Genomic DNA, 20,264 nt, shown 5'->3' with positions numbered 1-20,264 from the left:
CTTCATTTTTCTGACTGTAATACGGTAACTTATTCAATAGATTTGGGTGGTCAGACTACTTTGCCTTTTAATCTGCAACTGATTGCTGCCACTAAATGCATAACCTTTTATATTAGTCTCCATTCTAAACTGACAGGCAGCACCCATGGTCCAAGCTCCTCTGCCTGTTCCATCCATCTCCGTACCTGCTACCCATTCCCACTCTCTGCTACACCTTGACAAACAACTTTCCCGGATTGCCCCAGATTATTGTTCATCCTGGATGGATTTTCAACTATTTATAATAAAATTGTATACATTTCTTGGCGTACTCGAGAGAATAGAAGTTTGGAAGAGGATTGAAAGTTTGGAAATCTCCCAAAGGTTGTTGAAATTGATTGATAGATTTTGGTTCGGCAAGGATATGAAATAATCCAGTGCTATGGCGGATAGATAGAGATAAGATACATATGCGCCATGGTCTACTTTGAATGATAGAGCAGTCTCCAAGGGCTGAATGGCCTACGCCTGTTCCAATGTAGTTGGTCAATGGGTGCGAAGATGTGTGTTTGAAATAAGTAATTTCTTTTGAATAAGGGAAGGTACAGGAATTACCGAGATATGGGGTGGAGGGGTGAAGGAGGGCAGTTTAGAGTATTTCTGAAGCAATTTAAGGCAATCCCATAGAAAGTGGAGGGCGAATGCAAAGTAGGATGATCAGGAGAATGGAGGGAATACACAAGAATGTAGAGTCAGAGAGGCTCCTAGAAACGAGGGACCAGACTCGTGGTAGTTGTAATTTAGAGAATGCATTTTGAATTTAACGCTGAAAGGCTAGTGGAAGGTGTGGCGCCTGTCAAACCTCCATCATGGAAGGACTGTGGCAGCAAGTAAGTTGTCGGAACCCCATCGCTTCCAGCTACCCTGAAAGTGTCTCATAAATCTGGCTTGGAATTGTATCAATGTCCCCCCTCATCATCATTGTCTTAACTTGTTGTATTCCTCCTTTGGACACCTTTTTGTTCATTTAGTTCCTACGCTTTTTTTCCATTTCCCTCACTGCTACCTCCTCCTCCATAGACTTCCCTATATCTCCCCTCCAACCTTTACTAAAGTTTGCTTTCTCCAAAATCAATTTTTCCAAAACTCAAGTCGTTGCTTTCTTTGCATCCCACTGTCCAAGAAAAAAATTGGTCCGAGTGCTGCCCATATCCAACCTTGCATTTATTGAAAAGCTTTTGGAAGGGTATCGAGGCATGGAGTGGAGAGCAAAGTGTAATTGCAATTCGGAGTCTTGACACAATAATGCCATGCTTCTCGAAGCTTTGTGGATGTAATGGAGGGTAGATAGAGGGGAATCCATAGATGTAATGTACTTCGAATTCCAAAAGGCATTTTGACAAGGTGCCACATAAAAGACTGGTGTAGACACTACTGGAAAAATGGAAATTCATACTTAACTGAATTAATACCACAATACAGGTTGCAGACACCAGAGGTAAACCCCACCAAATGGGGTTTACCATTGTATGAATGACTGCTTTGTTGTATGAATGAATGCTTTGTGTTGGTAGAACTCCATTCCAAATTTTTCCTGTGCTTTTAAAAAATTTATATATTAACACAATGGATAGAAACACAACACCAACCCAGCCAGCATGGCTGTACATACCCAGTTCAACAAAAATGCGCCTCCTTTTTAACCCCCCCCCCCCCCCCCCCAAATGCAGACAGCTTAGCTTTTCCCGAAGAAGTCGATAAACGGCTGCCACCTCTGGCATAGAGCCTCTTCAAGACAGATTTTATTTTCTCTAGCCTGAGGAACTCTGCCAGATCACTCCCCCACACCCCTGGTCTCTCTCCACCCACCCACCCACCCCCCCCCCCCCCCCCCCCCCCCCCCCGCCCCCGAGTCCCTCCATTCTAACAATATCCATCTCCAGGTTACCAGGGAGGTAAAGGCCAAGACTTCGGCCTCTCTCGCCCCCTGGACTCCTAGGTATTCGGACACACCAAAAATCGCCACCTCTGGACTTGGGACCACCTTCGCCTTCAGGACCTCTGACATAATGTCGGCAAACCCCTGCCAGAATCCTCCCAAGCTTTTGACATGCCCAGAACATATGGACATGATTCGCAGACCCACCTGCACACACCTATTCTCCATGTCTTCAAAAAACCTGCTCATCCGGGCCACAGTCTTGTGTGCCCTGTGGACCACCTTAAATTGGATCAGGCTAAGCATGGCACACAACAACGACACATTAACCCGCCTCGGGCATCCTCCCACAACCCCGCCTCCAATTCCCTACCCAATTCTTCCTCCCACTTACGTTTCACCTCCCCTATCGGGGCTCCCTCCCAGTCTACCAGTTCCTTATGAATGGCCGACACCTTCCACTCCCCTACCCCCGTTCTTGACACTATCTTATCCTGTAACTCCTGAGGCGGCAGGTGAGGAAAGGACAATACCTGCCTCCAAACGAAGTTCCTCGCCTGCAAATACTGGAACCCATTCCCGACGGGCAGCTCTAATTCCTCCTCCAACTCTTCCAAGCACGGAAAGCTGCTGTCGATGAACAAATCCCCAAACCGCTCGGTCCCCGCCTGCTGCCATCCCCAAACCACTCCATCCAGCCCCCCTGGAACAAACCGGTGATTGCCACATATCGGCGCCCAAACTGAGGCCCCCTCCAGCCCCAGGTGCCGCCGCCACTGTCCCCACACCCTAAGGGCTACGACCACCACTGAGCTTGTGGAGTACCTGGCTGGTGAGAATGGCAGAGGCGCCAGTGCCCCCAAACCCGTGTCTTTACATGAGGCTGCCTCCATCCATTGTTTCTAAAATTAAATGAATTCTATCCTGCGATGCATTCCCACTGTGATTTCTTTTTCTTGAACAAGTTGATGGCACTTAATAATTTCTCACTTGCAGCAACAAAGGAGGTTTGAAGGAATCAAAGCCATACAGTATGTAACAAAAGTGTTGTTGAGTACCAAGTCTTATTGCTTTACTAAAAGAAAAAACACACAAATAAATAGTTTTTTTTAAAATGGTACCTGTTTGAAAATCAAACATGACCTGCGAACACATTCATTACAATGGAATAAACTTCCATCCCCTCTAGATTTAGACATGTCACTGTTAACGGGTATTATTGAAGTTTTGTGGAGTAAATCATATTTAATTATCAGCTGAAGGGGATAGTGATGGGGCTTTGTAAATAATTCTGCAGATCTTTCTGTAAGTCTGGATGATTGAAATGTGTCTGAGACCAGGGTAATTAGTCAAAGAATTATACTCCACAGATACATGGGTGGCACAGTGGTCAGCACTATTGCCTCACAGTGCCAGGGACCCGGGTTCAATTCCAGCCTTGGGTGACGGCCATTCCAGTCTGTGTGGAGTTTGCACTTTCTCCGCGTGTCTGAGGGTTTCCTCCGGGTGCTCCGATTTCCTCCCATAGTCCAAAGATGTGCAGATTAGGTGGATTGGCCTTGCTAAATTGCTCAAGGTGTCCAATGGTTAGGTGGGGATTTGGCAGGAGAAGTGGGCCACAGTAGAATGCTTTTTCAGAGGTCGGTGCAGGCTTGATGGGTCAAATGTCATCCTCCTGCACTGTAGAGATTCTGTTTCTATTACCTGCAACTCCTAGTCATCCTGAAGTGAATTAAGTTAATATAAAAAATCAGACTTATTGGCAGGTTTATGTAACACTGGCAGCAGTTCATCCTCATGGTAATTAGGTGGGATGGAACTTCAAAATTTCATTTCAGACATTTAACTGTGAGCATTCAATGCAGATTTTGTATATGAAATGAAAATGACAATCGTTTACTGTCACAAGTAGGCTTCAAATGAAGTTACTGTGAAAAGCCCCTGGTCGCCACATTCCGGCACCTGTTCGGGGAGGCTGGTACAGGAATTGAACCGTGCTGCTGGCCTGCCTTGGTCTGCTTTAAAAGCGATTTAGCCTTGTGCTAAACCAGCCCCTATAAATCATGCCCCATGCTGCCCGCACTGACAGCTGCTGCCACTGAGTCCCAGACGACATTGTTGACACTGTTCCTGGTCCTCCCATCCCCTCGGCGGAACAGAATATCCCACCTCGCGTCAACCTTGTCGAGAAGCCTGGCCAGTCGGCATTCCCAAAGCGAGGAACAAATCTGCGCACTGTCATGCTTGTGTTGACAGGGAGTAAGTTGCAAGGGAGCAGTTAAAAGCAGCACCCCGTTATTAGCAGCGAGACTGAGGCTCAAATCTGACACACTTAGAACTGTTTCTGTTGCATCCCATATTTCAATTCTTGATAATGAAAATCACCTACTGACTGAAAACTGTCCCAGATCCTTTAATGAAACAGTGCACAAGGCAATATCTGAATACAAGAGCTGAATGTATAGTTATGGGGAGGGAAATGGGGGTGCAGGGCAGGTTTTGAGCTGATGGACATATCCTGGTCTTGTGTGAATCTGATGTGGATGAGGGCTTCCTGGGTCCTTCGGGCGAGCTGGAACCTTGCTGCCGCCCATCTTCCATCTTCCTGCTCCTCCTGCAGTTCCTCCCTGGGCTCGTCCTCCACCCCCTGGTCCGCCATCGTCAAAGGGAGTGAAATTGAATTTCAGCATTGAAGGCACAGCATGGATGAGTCCTGGAAGTGTTTGATGGGATACACAGGCTACAGCCTGCCCCTGTGATGAGTCTCCATAATATTTAAAGATGGCTTGAAGACCTCACAAACGCGAAGCCCCCCCCCCGGCTGGATAATGAGATTCAAATGAATGCAAATTAGGGTTTTCGCCATCTTTGGGCGAAATCCGGAACACCCTATTGGGAGCGGGTCAGGAGAATTGCAAACTGGTTAGTGCCTGCCGTGAATCTTGATTTTGGCCTTCCCGCTATTTAACTGGCGTGCCAAGATCAGTACCAGGCGCAATGCAGTGGTTGAATTGAGCCAGTGTCTTTTGATAACTGGTATGGATGCCCGAATGGACATCTAAGTTTATGATTTCATGGCTGACCTGGGTGTGCATCATGAAACCTTGTCCTGTGGTTTGATTCTGTGTTTTCCTTGCATGTGTACCCAAGCTGCTGATACCAACAGATCTTGCTGTTCCAATATCAGATTGATCTGCCGGCGATGACATAACAGCAACCCCATGCAAACATTCAAGCCCTTAACATTGGAATATGACCAATGAGCAAATAGGAAATACAAACACAAACTGCTGTCACTGGGCTCTGGGGCTACATATTTCCCAACAGTAGGTCAGACAGCATTGTTCCAAATGCACAAAATGTGCTATTAGTAACAATTAAAATCTTGCAAAAAGTGGAAAATATTTTTTAAAACTAACGTTATATGTGTGAATTTGTGTTTTGGGTGGAGGTCATAGAACGCAGAACATACAGTGCAGAAGGAGGCCATTCGGCCCATCGAGTCTGCACCAACCCACTTAAGCCCTCACTTCCACCCTATCCCCGTAACCCAATAACCCCTCCTAATCTTTTTTGGACACGAAGGGCAATTTATCATGGCCAATCCACCTAACCTGCACATCTTTGGACTGTGGGAGGAAACCGGAGCACCCGGAGGAAACCCACGCAGACACTGGGAGAACATGCAGACTCTGCACAGACAGTGACCCAAGCCGGAATCGAACCTGGGACCCTGGCGCTGTGAAGCCCCAGTGCTAATCACTTGTGCTACCATGCTGCCCTAACTTTACATATGTCAACCTCAAGGGCCTCTTGCTGTACAAATGCGGTCTTTTCATGACTGTAGCCGGGGAGGCTTGGGGGAGGGCCGGCACTGCCGAACGTTAGGAACTACTACTGGGCGGCAAATATAGCCATGATTAGGAAATACGTAGTGGGGAGGGGCCAGTGTGGGAGCGGGTGGAGGTGGCCTCATGTAAGGGCGCTAGTTTGGGGGCATTGGTAACGGCTCCTTTGCCGTTCTTGCTGGCTCGGTAAGCCACAAGCCCGGTGGTAGTGGCGGCCCTGAGAGTTTGGGGGCAGTGGAAGCATATGGAAGTGGAGGGAGCATCGGTGTGGGCTCCAATTTGTGGTAATTACCGGTTTGTCCCGGGGAGGATGGATGGGGGGTTTCGGAGGTGGCAGAGAGCCGGGATTGAGAGGCTGGGGGACCTGTTTCTTGATGGGAGCTTTCCCTGCTTGGAGGATCTGGAAGAGGAGTTTGAATTGCTGGGAGAGAATGGATTTTGATATCTGCAGATAAGGGACTTTGTGCAAAGGCAGGTTCCGACCTTTCCGCTTCTACCGCCGCAGGGGATACAGGACAAGGTCGTCTCTAGGATGGGGGTTAGGGAGGGAAAGGTATCGGAAATCTATAAAGAGCTTATGGAGTGGGAGGAAACCCAGATAGGTGAGAAAACGTAAATAGGAAGGTGAGTTAGAGGCGGGCCTGTGGGAGGATGCTCTGAGCAGAGTCAACACGTCCTCATCATGTGCCAGGCTCAGCCTGATACAATTCAAGGTGGTTCACCGGGCACATATGACGGTGGCCCAGATGAGCAGGTTTTTTAGGGTAGAGGACTAGTGAGAGAGGTGTGCGGTAGGGCCAGCAAACCATGTCCACCTGTTTTTGGCATGCCCAAAGCTTGGGGGATTGTGGCAGGCATTTGCAGATGTCATGTCTACGGTACTAAAAACGAGGGTGGCACCGAGTCCAGAGGTGGCAATTTTTGGAGTGTCGGAAGACCCGGGGGCCAGAGGCTGACGTTTTGGCTTTTGCCTCCTTGGTAGCCCGGAGACGGATATTACTAGCGTGGAGAGATCCAAAATCAGGGGTTTGGGTTAGCGATATGGCCGAGTTTCTCAGAAATGAGAAAATTAAGTTCGCCGAGAGGATCAACGTTAGGGTTCGTTCGGAGATGGCAGCCGTTTATCGACTTCTTCGGAGAAAACTAAACTGTCAGCAGATTCAATGGGGGGGTGGGTGGGGAGAAAGTGGTTAGGGGGGAGTTAGGCGATTTGATGTCTAGATTAGGTGGGAACAGTGGGAGATGGAGGGGTGTGTTACGCACTGAACTATGTTTGTATTTGTATCTTTTTATTGTTATAAAAGCATACATGCCTTAATAAAATGTTTATTCAAAAAAAAAAAGTGTAGTCTTTTAATTTCCCATGCTCTGCATTCTTTTACACTCGAACCAGCTTCTCCAACCTCGGTGAGGGGTTACATTTCAAACATTTTCTCACTCAAGGAGCCGATGATGTTTGGTGCAACCTATACACATTAATTGAAGAAAAAAAGAGTATGTGAAGTAACAACTTGCTGAGCAACAATGATGAGCATTAGATGTTGTTGTTTGTGTGTCTGGCTCACTTCCAGTCTCGGGCCGCTCACTCATTGAACCTCACCCACGTGAGAATGGATGGGTGTGCATGCTGGTTTGTGTGGGTGAAGGTGACTTGAGAACCCTGAGCCTGGGAGTGAGCCAGACTTATGGACACCCTTCCCCTACGCGCACTCCTCTCTATCTCCCCCCTCTCTGGCTGTCTTCCCCCTGGCTCTCTCTCTCCTAATCTTTTTTTTTCTCTGTTGGTTGTGGGGTAAATATTGGCCAGGTTTTTGGAGGTAACTGCGCTGCTGCTCTTGGAATAGTGCCTTTGGATCTTTTACATCCAGCTGAGGGGGAAAACAGGATCTTGGTTTAATGTCACATCTGAAAGACCGTGGGCGGCTTCTCCGTTGCCCGAAATGGTGATAGGGATGAGACTAGATGCCGGCGCTGGTTTCACACCGGTTTGCGATTCTCCGCCCCCTCTAAACTGGCATCACCATGACGTGCGCAGTCGCAAGGCCGTTGGCACCTCATTGGCAGGCCCACCCACGATGCTCCGCCCCCGAAGGGCTGCGTTCCTGACAGCGCGACACGTGTGGTCTCAGCCAGCGTGCCGGCTATGGACTGTGTCCAGCGGCGCCACATTCGGCCGGGATCCGTACCACTGGCTGGGGAGGCGCCTGCTACTGCTGGGGTTTGGGGGGGGGGGGTGTGGCGGCGGCCAGGGAGGGGTGGGGGAGGGGGGTGGCGGCCAGGGAGGGGGGGGTGGCGGCCAGGGGGTGGCTGTAGGGCCTGTTGCCGCCTTTACTTTGGGGTGAACCACAAGCTGTTTCATATAATGACCAAACAACCAATATGTTAGCTCAAAAACACAGTTTATTAACAGCACAAAACCTGTATCTCTATGCAATAACACACGGGGCACCATACCAAATTACACCTAACGACTAAGACGACCTTTAGTTAACTTTGAGTGACCGGCACTGTGCGAGATGAGGGCTTTATCCCAGTCCACGTGGTCGGTTTGGAAGTTGTTGGGTTTGTCTCAGCTGGGGTCGTCCTTCAGGAATGGCCGTGGGTCCTTGAACTTGTGTCATGTGAGAGTACCTTTAAGAAATGGGTGTTTATACTTCTGGTGGCGACTATGAGGGAGTAGGTCGCACATTTGGTGGCTCCCGTTTCGGTCGGACTTTTGGACCTTTTCCCCTGACTTTTTTGCGCTTTTGAGCGCGGAACTGGAAAGCAATAGTACTCGGGCGCTGAACCCATACAGAGTTGTATGGACCTAAGAAGCCAGAGGGACCCTAAACAGCAGAAGAAGTGGTCAAGTAAGGGCACAGTGGAGGCTGAGAGAGAGACCAGCATGGCTGTTGTTCAGAGCAAGGCGCCGACAGCCCAGCCCACAATGGAGCAGCTGCTGCAGACTATGCAGGAGGGCTTTTTGGCTTTGAAACGTGACAACTTGGAGCCGCTTCAGAAGTCGATTGATCGGATGGGAAAAAGTCTGGATGATCAGGCTGAGAAGCTCCAGCAGTTGGAGAAGTCAGTGGAGGAGCAGGCTGACTTTCAAACGGTGGCGGATGTGGAAATTCCGAGGCTGAGGGACCAGCAAAAAGTGCTTCTGGGAAGGCTGGAGGACCTGGACAACAGATCTCGCCGGCAGAACGTGAGAATCGTGGGCCTCCCGGAGTGGGCAGAGGGGCTAGACGCTGCCGCATATGTAGAGGGTTTGTTTCAGAAGTTGCTGGGGAATGAGGTGTTCCCGCGCCCGCTGGTGGTGGAAGGGGCACACAGAGTGCAGGTGCGGCAGCTGCGACAAGGGTGTCCCCCACGAGTGATGGTGGTATGCGTTCACAGATACCTGGACAAGGAACGGGTGCTACAATGGGCAAAGAGCACACAAAGCTGTATTTGGGACAATATCACCCTCCGTGTGTACCTGGATTTGAACGCTGAGGTGGCCAGGAGGAGGGGAGGCTACAGGCAGATGAAGGAGATACTGTATAAAAACAAGGTGAAATTCAGGCTGCTTTTACCGGCGCGACTGTGACTTACGTATAAGGGTCAGCACCACTATTTTGAGGAACCCGAAGAGGCGATGGACTTCTTTAAGAAGCAAGGGCTGGCCCCGAGCTGAGGACGTTTGGACTCATGTTGGAGCTGCTTTTTTTTTTAACAAACCATTTTATTGAGGTATTTTTTGGCATTGTAAACAGTTACAGATTACAGAAATATGCAAACATCAACGAAAAGCCAACACTTCAGCCAAACCATAATGCACATACCCGCTCCTCTCCCATAGACGCTACCTGCCTATTTATCCCTCCTACTCTACTCTAATCTCCCCGCCCCCCTGCTGATGTTCACTCTCCCGCGAAGAAGTCGATGAATGGTTGCCACCTTCAGGCGAACCCCAGTACAGATCCCCTCAAGGCGAACTTGATTTCTTCCATACCCAGAAAACTTGACATGTCCGAAAGCCATAGTTCGGTCTTTGGGGGTTTTGAGTCCCTCCATGCCAGCAGTATTCGCCGCCAGGCTATTAGGGAAGCAAAGACCAGAACATCTGCCTCTTTCTCCCCCTGGACTCCCGGGTCTTCCGAAACTCCGAAAATTGCCACCCCTGGACTCATCACCACCCTTGTTTTCAGCACCCGGGACATGACTCCCGCAAATCCCTCCCAGTACCCCCCTTAGCTTAGGGCATGCCCAAAACATGTGAACGTGGTTCGCTGGTCCTCCCGCGCATCTACCCCAAAGAATTTGCTCATCCGTTACCGTCATGTGGGCCCGGTGAACGACCTTAAATTGAATCAGGCTGATCCTGGCACATGTTGAGTTTACCCTACTCGGGGCTCCGCCCACAGCCTGTCCTCCATCTCCCCGCCAAGCTCCTCCTCCCATTTGAGTTTCAGTTCCTCCGTCTGGGACTCTTCCCCCTTCATGAGCACCTTGTAGATATCCGAGACGCTACCCTTTCCTCCTCCTCTAGAGACTATTCTGCCTGGATCCCTATTGGCGGGAGGCGTGAGAAGGATGGGACCTGTCTGCGTACAAAGTCCCGCATCTGTAAGTACCTAAAGTCATTTCCCCTTACCAGCCCAAATTTCTCCTCCAAGCCCCTCAAACTCGTAAAGCTCCCCACCAGGAACATATCGCCCACCCCCGCCCACCGCCATGTTCGAAACCCTCCATCCATGTTCCCGGGGGGGGCGAATCGATGGTTATCACATATTGGAGCCCAGACATGCCTCCTCCACTGGCCCCATATCCACAGGGCCGCCCCCACTACCGGCTGGTGGAGTACCTGGCCGGCGACAGCGGTAGGGGAGCCGTGACCAGGGCTGCCAAACTGGTGCCCCTGCACGAAGCCGCCTCCACTCGCTCCCAGATAGACCCCGTACCCACCATCCACTTCCTTATCATGGCTATGTTAGCTGCCCAGTAGTAGTTGATCAGACTCGGCAATGCCAGTCCCCCCTCGCTGCGGCTCCTTTCAAGCATCGCCTTCCTCACCCGTGGGGATTTTCCCGCCCAGCCAAAGCTCCTGATGATTTTGCCAGTCCTTTTGAAGAAGGACCGTGGGATAAAGATCAGGAGGCACTGGAAGATGAACAGAAATCTAGGGAGGATTGTCATCTTTACAGTCTGCACCCTCCCCGCCAGTGACAGCGGGAGTGCATCCCATCTCCGAAACTCCCTCTTCATTTATTCCACCACTCTAGTCAAATTTAACTTCTGCAACCTGCCCCAGTCTCGTGCCACCTGTATCCCCAAGTACCGGAAACCTTCCTCCACCAGCCTAAATGGCAGCTCCTTCAGTCTATTCTTCTGGCCCCTTGCCTGCACCACAAACATCTCACTCTTGGCCATATTTAATTTGTACCCTGAAAACTAGCCGAACTTCCTCAATGTTCCCTGTATATTTTCCATCCCGGCCAGTGGGTCCGACACGTACAGGAGCAGGTCGTCCGCATAGAGAGAGACCCTATGTTCCCCCCACCTCCCGCCCCTAGTCATTCCCTTCCACCCCTTTCGCAGCTCTCAACGCCATCGCCAACGGCTCTATGGCCAGCGCGAACAGCAACGGGGAGAGTGAGCACCCTGTCTGGTCCCGCGATGCGCAGTCTGAAATAATCTGACATTATCCTATTCATCCTAACGCTAGCTTTTGGGGCCTGGTACAATAGTCTGACCCACTTAACCAGTCCCTCCCCGACCCAAACCGTCCAAGCACCTCCCACAAATAGCCTCCCTCCACCCGGCCGAAGGCCTTCTCAGCGTCCATTGCCACCACTACCTCCACCTCCTTTCCCGTCGGGCGCATCATGATCACATTCAGCAATCTTCTCAAGTTAGCTGTCAGCTGCCTGCCTTTCACAAACCCTGTCTGATCGTCCCCAATCACCTCCGGTACGCAGTCCTCCATTCTAATCGCCAGGACCTTGGCCAGGAGCTTGGCGTCCACATTGATCAGGGAGATTGGCCTGTATGACCCGCAGGATTCCGGGTCCTTGTCCCGCTTCAATATCAGCGAGATGGTGGCTTGCGACATCGGCGGCGGCAGGGTTCCTCTGTCCCTCGCCTCATTAAAAACCCTTGTCAGGGACCGGTCCCACTATCTCCGAGAACTTCTTGTAAAACTCTACTGGGTATCCATCCGGCCTCGGGGCTTTCCCCGACTGCATGGCCTTTAGGCCCCCCAATACCTCCTCGGCTCTAATCGGGGTCCCCGGCCCGTCCACTAGTCCCATGCCTACTTTTGGGAAGGTTAGTCCATCCAGGAACCTTTTCATCTCCTCCGGCTCTTCCGGGGGTTCTGAAGTGTACAGCTTACTACAGAAGTCCCAAAACACCTTATTCAGTCCTGCTGGACCTCCACTCTGCTCCCCTCCCCATCAACCACTCTACTTATTTCCCTGGCCGCCTCCCTCTTCCTGAGTTGCTGCGCTAGCGATCTGCTGGCCTTCTCCCCATGCTCATACACCACTCTCCTCGCTTTCCTAAGTTGTTCCACGGCCCTACTCACGGATAGCACCCCCAGTTCCGCCTGCAATCTCCGTCTCTCCCTGAGTAGGTCCTCCCCCGGGGACCCCGCATGCTCCTCGTCTATCTGGTGAATTTCCCTAACCAACCTGTCTATTTCTGCTCTGTCCGCCCTGACCCTGTGAGCCCAAATTGAGATCAGCTCCCCTCTCATTACTGCCTTCAGCGCCTCCCACAGGGTCGCTGCTGAAACCTCCCCCATATCGTTCACCTGCAAGTAATTTTGCATACACGTTCGAAGTCTCTCACATATCCCCTCCTCCGACAACAGTCCTACGTCTAACCTCCATTGCGGGCATTGGTAATTCGCGCCCCCCCCCCCCCCCCCGCCGACCTGCAGGTCCACCCAGTGCGGGGCATGGTCCGAGATAGTGATTCCCGAGTATTCCGTATTCTTTACCTCCCCTCCCCTGCTCAAGATTTAAAAAATCGATCCTAGAGTATACTCTATGAACATGCGAGTAGAACGAGTAGCCCCTTCCCGTCGGCTGTCTGGCTCTCCATGGGTCTACTGCCCCCATTTGCTCCATGAACACTTTCAGCTCCCTTGCCATTGCTGGGAGTCTACCCGTTCTGGGACATGACCGGTCTATCCCCGGGTCAAGGACCCTATTAAAGTCCCCCCCCCCCCCCCCCCCCCCCATTATCAACTTACGTGAGTCTAGGTCCAGGATCTTTCCCAGCACTCTTTTGATAAAGTCAACATCGTCCCAGTTCGGCGCATACATGTTCACCAGCACCACTCTTCTCCCCTCCAGCTTTCCCCTTACCATAAGGAATCTGCCCCCGCCGTCTGCCTGACATTCCAAGTGATCAGCCTGGTAGGGGACGCCCCCCCGCCAGTCAGCCGTAACCTTTCTTGAGCCGGCCCATGCGCTGCGCCATTCTTGGCTCGCCTCTTGGCCGCCTCCACCCCCGACCTCCTTTCTGTGGTGTTGGGTGCTCTGGTGCACAGATGAGCCAACACAGTTGTATGTGGTACAACTCTATTTTATTATAACTCTTATAATACAGTTCGTTCTGGATACTCTGCACGTGCTGTCTCCCTGAGTGTGTTTGGCAATAGATGTGTCCTGGTTCTCCTCTGCAGCTAATACTGACCACCGGGGGTCGTGTCTGTGCTTTTATATCTTTCTGTCATTGGTTGTGGTGTTGTGTGTTCTGATTTGTCTGTTGGTGTGTCTATCATGATGTGTGTGTTTGAATATCATGACATCCCCCCTTTTTACAAAGATAAGTGCCTACGTGGTTATAAATATAATTGTGTCGTGAGTGCATCTAAGAGTGTGTGTTTGTGTTGTGTACAGCGTGTGTTTATGACGTAACTATTTACATGGGGCGATGTCGGGTGCGTCACACTAACAAGGTTGTACCATAACAAAACTTGGATGCGAGAGAAAAAAAAAACTTGAACATTGGTCCGGTCAGACGATATCTGGAACAATAAACAACAACAGGTTATAATACAGAAGTGTTTGACTTTTTGAACGTATGAACAGCGTTATAAGTCCAGTCTAATGGGTGACCGCCTCAAGAATGGGCTGGTCCTCAAGCCGGTTCAGCTGTGGAGATTTGGGGTCACACTGGTTCACCTTGGACTGTTGGAGGTGATGCTGTTGCCGAAGTCTCTACTTTACCATTTGTTGTACTTCGTGCAGTGCTTGGTTTTTTTCATTCGTGCAAATATAACATTCAACATCTTTGTTAGTGGTGCCTTGGCTGTGGTTTGGTTCTGGTGGCGATGGAAGGGGCATGATCCGTGGCATCTCCACGAAGTCATCCTTGGGAACCAGTGGAGGATCCGGCGTGTGCGTACGGTGCAGTTGCGAGCGTGGAAGGCGGCACAAAGCCCGCTGATTGCGCCTACGCACCAATCCATCCGCCCTGCATGCCAGGAACAAGGTGGAGTCTGTTTTCTTTTTATGTTTGTGGTGGACGGCATCTTGTAGCCGATGGGTCGTTGCCATCGAAGTAGCACCATCACTAATATCATGCAAGGCGATGACTGTGCCAGATGTGGAAGTTGGCCGAGACCGTGTACGCTGGTTCCGGCCACCTGCTGTGCCGGAAGGGCGACTCCGCAGAGAAACGTCGAAGCAGCATGTCGCCTTGGAGAGAGAATTGTTGCTCGCATCAACGTCTGGCGATGGCGCGAATTGGTGTGTCCATCTTGGACCGCCGGTGCTGGTTGCCACTGCCGACCCAGTGGGACTGCCACGCGATCCATTCCCTGTCGCCGTGGCATCTGCCGTCACCCTGAGCGTGCCATCACCGAGGCCGCGACACCGCCCGTCCGGAGCAAGGTCTGGCGTGCGCAAATCAGAGTCGGCGCTTGGCTGCTCCCCATCTGGAGTCCGGTCTGCCTTCCGTCGATGCCCCCCGTCCGGAGTCCCAACAGGTTCACTGGAGGCAGCCGAGATTCCCTGAAGCTGCACTTCTGGAGTCGGAACATGCAGGAATGCACCAACCAGTGGAGAGGCTCGAGCCATCGAGGGTGGAAGCGGTGCGCCGCCACCGCAGTCGTCAGTGGTCCCACCGTGATCGTTGAGTGCCTCGGTACGCACTAGGCGAGGTCTGTCACCTTGCACCTTTTGCATGGGAAGTGGGATGCTGTCGTCACTCGTCTCACATCCCGTGGATAGATCGTCATTAGCAGCTTGCTGTTCACTAGGGTTGGGTAAATTGTCAGAGTTTTCATCTGGTGGTGCACACCATGTCGGTGGACTGTCATTGTCTTGCCATTGTCCTTCATTTGGGCTTTTCTTCTTTGGAACTTTAAATCTTCCCCCAGACATTGCAGAACCTTGTTTCTTACCCCCAAATTCTCCCATATGTATGGTCTCGAATATAGGATCCACTGTTTCTATCGACATTGTACCATTTTCCAAAGAACATTCCGTTTCACTTTTCTTCTCAGGTACCTCATATGTAACTTTGTTTAATGTACATGCCTTCATGGTCTCTGGGTCTGATTTTGCTGGGACTGGCATGGTCACAGTCTCTCTTTTACTGTTCTCAATTGCCCACATTATACTCCCCATACATAACTGCTTAATCACTGGGGTTAGTGTGGTACAATGGATAATCGGGTCGACCTTATCTGCATCTTCACCATTAGTGGAAAGCACACTTGGTTCACTTGAAACTGCTGTGGGTTTTAAATTCGTTATCTGGCTACTCGATGTCGGTGTCCTCAGGATTCTTGCTCCAATGTTCTGCTCAATAATCAGTGGAGTGTGTATAGGTTCAATGCAATTAATGTTCCCCTCCAGGTTTGAAGAGTCATTACTGACTAACTGCTGGTCTCCGAAGTTGGGATTTTGCGGCATTGTGTTGAAGGGAGACATTTGTCCCTGCTGTAGATATGATTCAGGTTGTGTTATTTCCATTACCTGAGGATCAATGTCTTGTCCATTTTTTCGATCCGTACTAAAACACTGGCAATTCTCAGTCTGCTCCTTGCAAGTTAAACATTCAATTAATTTCGTTAGCAAATCCTCAGCATCCTTCTGTGGCCGTGCAGCATTATTAATCTCTGTTCGGCTACAATGATCCTGAAGGTCAGCGCATAAACCTTTTTTCTTCGGGCTTGGACGAGGCGATTCCTTTGGCTTGTCTTCAGTTGGGCTTGAACAGTCTTCAGCGCTGTGCCCTTCATTGTAGCATGAGAGACCGTCATGGTCATGCTGCTGTGTAGTGGAGCATGGTAGGCTGTTATAGCCTTCTTGCTGTTCACGTGAGCATGGCAGACTTGCATCGTCTGCCGCTGGTTGGTCAGGAGAGGTTGCTAGACCCTCATGGTCTAGTTCCTGCAAGGACTGCGCTCTGGAGTCTTGCGTTCCTTCCATCGTGGAGTCCGTCCACGAGCTCTCTGTGGAGGCTTGTGACACTGGAGTCACTTCTTGTTCGTGCAAGGACTGCACTCTGGAGTCTTGCGTTGCTTCTATCGTGGAGGCTGTCCACGAGCTCTCTGTGGAGGCTTGTGACACTGGAGTCACTTCTTGTCCGTGCAAGGACTGCGCTCTGGAGTCTTGCATTTCTGCAATTGTGGAGTCTGTCCACGAGCTTGCTGTGGAAGCTTGTGACACTGGAGTCACTTCTGGTTCATGCGAGGACTGCACTCTGGAGTCTTGCATGTCTTCTTTCATAGAGTCGGGAACGTTGAGCGGGACGTGGACCACGCTCTGTGTGGCAGCAGGGCACTCTCCGTGTGCTTGCACCGCTCCCTGTCTGTTAATGTCAGGCTGCAGCATCATCCGGTACTGATAAGTTGGAACGTCATATCTGCTGGATTGAAGATCCTCAAATCCGAAAAATGAATCCGCATCTGCGTCGGATTCAATGTGGGGGCCGCCAATGTGCAACACGAAAGGTTCGTCCGAGTCATAGTCATATAGGACCACGGAGCTATCATTGGGCTCGCGAGGTCCGGAAACCCTGTAAAAATCGTCATCGAAGTATTCAAGGTCGGAATCATCGGCTTGTGCGTAGGTAACTGCTTGTCGGAGGGTTCTTCGGAGGTCAGATTCATCTCCTGGGTCAATTTGCGGCACTGTGCTGTCATTCCAGGTGAGGGAAGGTTGTTTTACAGCTTTAACAGATTTTTGTTTTTTTGATTTGGGACGTTTCCCTTTTAAATTGGATTTGGGACATTTCCCTTTTAAATTGGTGCAGTCTGGGGCCTCTGACATCCTGACGCTCGGTATGTAGCACGTAGGAAGCGACTGCGCATGCTCAGATCGCTGTTCCTTTACCGATGGCCGTTTTCTTGACTGTGCATGCGCAGCATCTCGCGCATGCGCAAACGAAACTTCCGGTTCTGCGCACTTCTCGCGCAACTGTGCTAGCGTTATACCTTTAGCAAGATGGCCGCCGACCTCGACCCAGCCTTTTCTCAGGCCCGGGATTTCGGGCTCCGGGATCCCAGCCACGAGGTGAGTACTGCAGCTTTTCTTACCTTTAAGTGCCCATTGGATTGCGTATTCTTCACAGTACTTGGAGAATTTGCCCAGGACTGCCTGGTAATCGTACCTTTGCTGCCTCCTGAAGAACCTGAACCTTCTGAATATTTCTCTTGCCCTTGCACCGGCGACGGTGAGGAGAAATTCAATTTTTTCCCTATCATCCAGGTCTTTGAGTTCAGCTGCCACCAGGAACAATTCGAAATTTTGCCGGAATCGCCGCCAGTTTTTGTGGAGGTCGCCGTCGCACTGGAGCGCCTGCGGAACCGGGAGCTTGTACATCATGCCTGGGCACTGCTGGTTGTCTGTGTACACTGAGGTATGCTGGCAGGTATCGATCCACTCCTGTACCATGTGGTGTTGGGTGCTCTGGTGCACAGATGAGCCAACACAGTTGTATGTGGTACAACTCTATTTTATTATAACTCTTATAATACAGTTCGTTCTGGATACTCTGCACGTGCTGTCTCCCTGAGTGTGTTTGGCAATAGATGTGTCCTGGTTCTCCTCTGCAGCTAATACTGACCACCGGGGGTCGTGTCTGTGCTTTTATATCTTTCTGTCATTGGTTGTGGTGTTGTGTGTTCTGATTTGTCTGTTGGTGTGTCTATCATGATGTGTGTGTTTGAATATCATGACACTTTCCATTACCTACTTCAGATACCCCCGTCAGCAAAATAACTCTTTCCCCCCCCCCCCCCCCCCCCCCCCCACCACCACCATCCACTGGCTGTATTCTCTCTCTCTCTTCCCCGCCCCCCCCCCTTGCGCCATCCACTGGCTGTATTCTCTCTCTCTCTTTCTCTCACCCCCCCCCCCCCCCCCCTTGCGCCATCCACTGGCTGTATTCACTCTTTTCCCCCCCCCCCCCCCCACCTGACTCCCTTGACTAGCCAATCTGCTAGCCCAGTGACTCATTGCTCCAGCGCCCCCTTGTCTCACTCCCATTGTTTCCCCGACCTCATCTCCCCATTCCCCAGCACACCATCCCCCACTCCGACCCACTGGAGCAGCCTCCCTAAGATGGGAAAGATCAAACAAGATGCAAACATCACCGCGAGGCTGCTCCAGGTACAATACAGTTCCAGCTGTGTACACAGAAAAGTGTTAACCCACGTCCCTGTCTGAGCACTAAAAAAAATGTAACACCGCAATAACCCAGTACCCGTACATTCCCCATCCGAAACAAACATAAAAACCATAGACATAAATGAAACAAAAGCCCGCAACCAACACCTTTAATCCCCATTGCTGACCGGCCACCCTTTTGTTACAATACAGGCTCAAGCGCACTCAGAGGGCCCAACAAAAGGTACCCACCACACCAGAAAAAAAAAAAGCAACAGAAAAAAGACCATACAAGATGGGGGGGGGGAATAGTCTCCCCCCCCCCCACAGGCAAAAACTGTCCACAAAAAATACACCACAAGGCACCTTTAAAGCAGTAAACAGTCGACCTGCAGTCCAGGCACAGTAGGCATCCCCTCAAACAGTAATTCTCGGACCCTAGCTTGTGTCCGTTGGTCCTTTTTTCGAGACCAGCCCCTGATCCCTCACAAAGGCCATCGCTTCTTCGGGCTCAGAGAAGTAGTGGTGTTGGCCCTGATGCATAACCCAAAGACCGGCCGGGAAGAGCAGACCAAACTTCACGTGCTTTTTGAACAACACCACCTTAACTTGTTTAAAGGCTGCTCGCCGCCTGGCCACCTCCTGGCTTAGGTCCTGTTAAATGCGAAGGACACTGTTATTCCACGTGCTGCTCTTAGCCCACTGCAGCACCCGCTCCTTCTCCACAAACCTGTGGAACCTAACCACCATCGGATGGGGGGGGGACCCCCCCGGACGCACCTGTCTCGCCTGTACTCTTGTGTGCCCCCTCCAACTCCGGCGGTGGCGGAAAGGTTTCAGCCCCCATCAGCTGCATCAACAGTTCCGCCACGAACGCTGTGGCATCGGCTCCCTGTGCCCCCTCCGGGAGGCTGATGATCCTCAGATTTTGTCTACGGGCTCTATTTTCCAGCTCCTCTACTCTGTCCAGCAGTCTTCTCTGTCTCTCCTTCAACCCGTCGACTTCTAGCGCAGCAATCATCTGCGCGTCCGTCTGCTCCTCCACCGCCTCCCCCAGCTCCTTAACTTTTTCGTCCTGGGCATCCAGTCTCTGGTTCAGCTGATCCACTGCCTTCTGAAGTGGGTCCAAGTTATCCCGCTTCAACGACTCAAAACTGCTCTTTATCACCTACAGCATGTTTTCCAGCGCCTGCTGGATCGTCGGGTCCGTAGGTCTGCCATCTTTGCTCCTGGGTCAGCTTCCCCTGCACCTTGCCTTTGTCCCTTCCTCTCCCGTTTGCACTGCTTTCTGCTCTCCCGCAGTTCCATGCAGCTCTGCTCGCTCCTTAGCCCCCGTGTCCGTCCTTTCAGCACTCCACAGTCCCGCAAAACCGGGGAACCGGATCCTCAAATCCCGCTGGAGTGAGAGCCCCCGAATGTGCGGCTCACTCACTCATTGCCGCCACCGGAAGTCCCATGTTCGAGCTTTTAAGTATATGTGGTGTCTCTCCCGTTTTGGGATGTATCTTTGTTTTTTTTTGTTGTGGTTTTTTGCGTGCTCTTTGCGTGAGTTACCTGAATGTTTCCTGTTTGGGCTCTTTGCTTAGCTGGAGTTTGGCTGGGAGGGAACTAATAAAGAAAACAGTTAAAAGGGTTGGGTTAAAATGGATGCTTCAGGGCAACTTTGTGCAATTTTCTTTTTCTGTCTGTATGGGAAGGACTGAAGAGTGCCTGTTATTTCTGATCTCTTTTTTTCATGTTTAACTTGAATTGTGCTATTGCGGGGGTTGTTTATGACTTGTATAGAGTCTTTGCTTAAGGAGGGCTGATCTGGGAAGTGGTGTGGAGGGGTCGGGGGGAGAGGTGACGGGGAACAATCGGTGGGAGACGGGCTGGAGCCGAGGCTGGGAGCCCCAGGCT

The 20,264-nt window shown here is 51.1% G+C and overlaps 1 protein-coding gene across 4 annotated transcripts in view; it reads left to right on the top strand.

Moving 5' to 3' along the window:
* Positions 1 to 20,264, top strand: part of scarb2c (scavenger receptor class B, member 2c) — a 144,351-nt gene that overhangs the window by 74,646 nt on the left and 49,441 nt on the right. The window lies entirely within an intron of this gene.

The sequence above is a fragment of the Scyliorhinus torazame genome, chromosome 3 (genome assembly GCF_047496885.1).
Source record: "Scyliorhinus torazame isolate Kashiwa2021f chromosome 3, sScyTor2.1, whole genome shotgun sequence".
NCBI classification, from domain to species: domain Eukaryota; kingdom Metazoa; phylum Chordata; class Chondrichthyes; order Carcharhiniformes; family Scyliorhinidae; genus Scyliorhinus; species Scyliorhinus torazame.
Note: the sequence above shows the minus strand (reverse complement) of the source record. Positions and strands in the feature narration are given on the sequence as shown.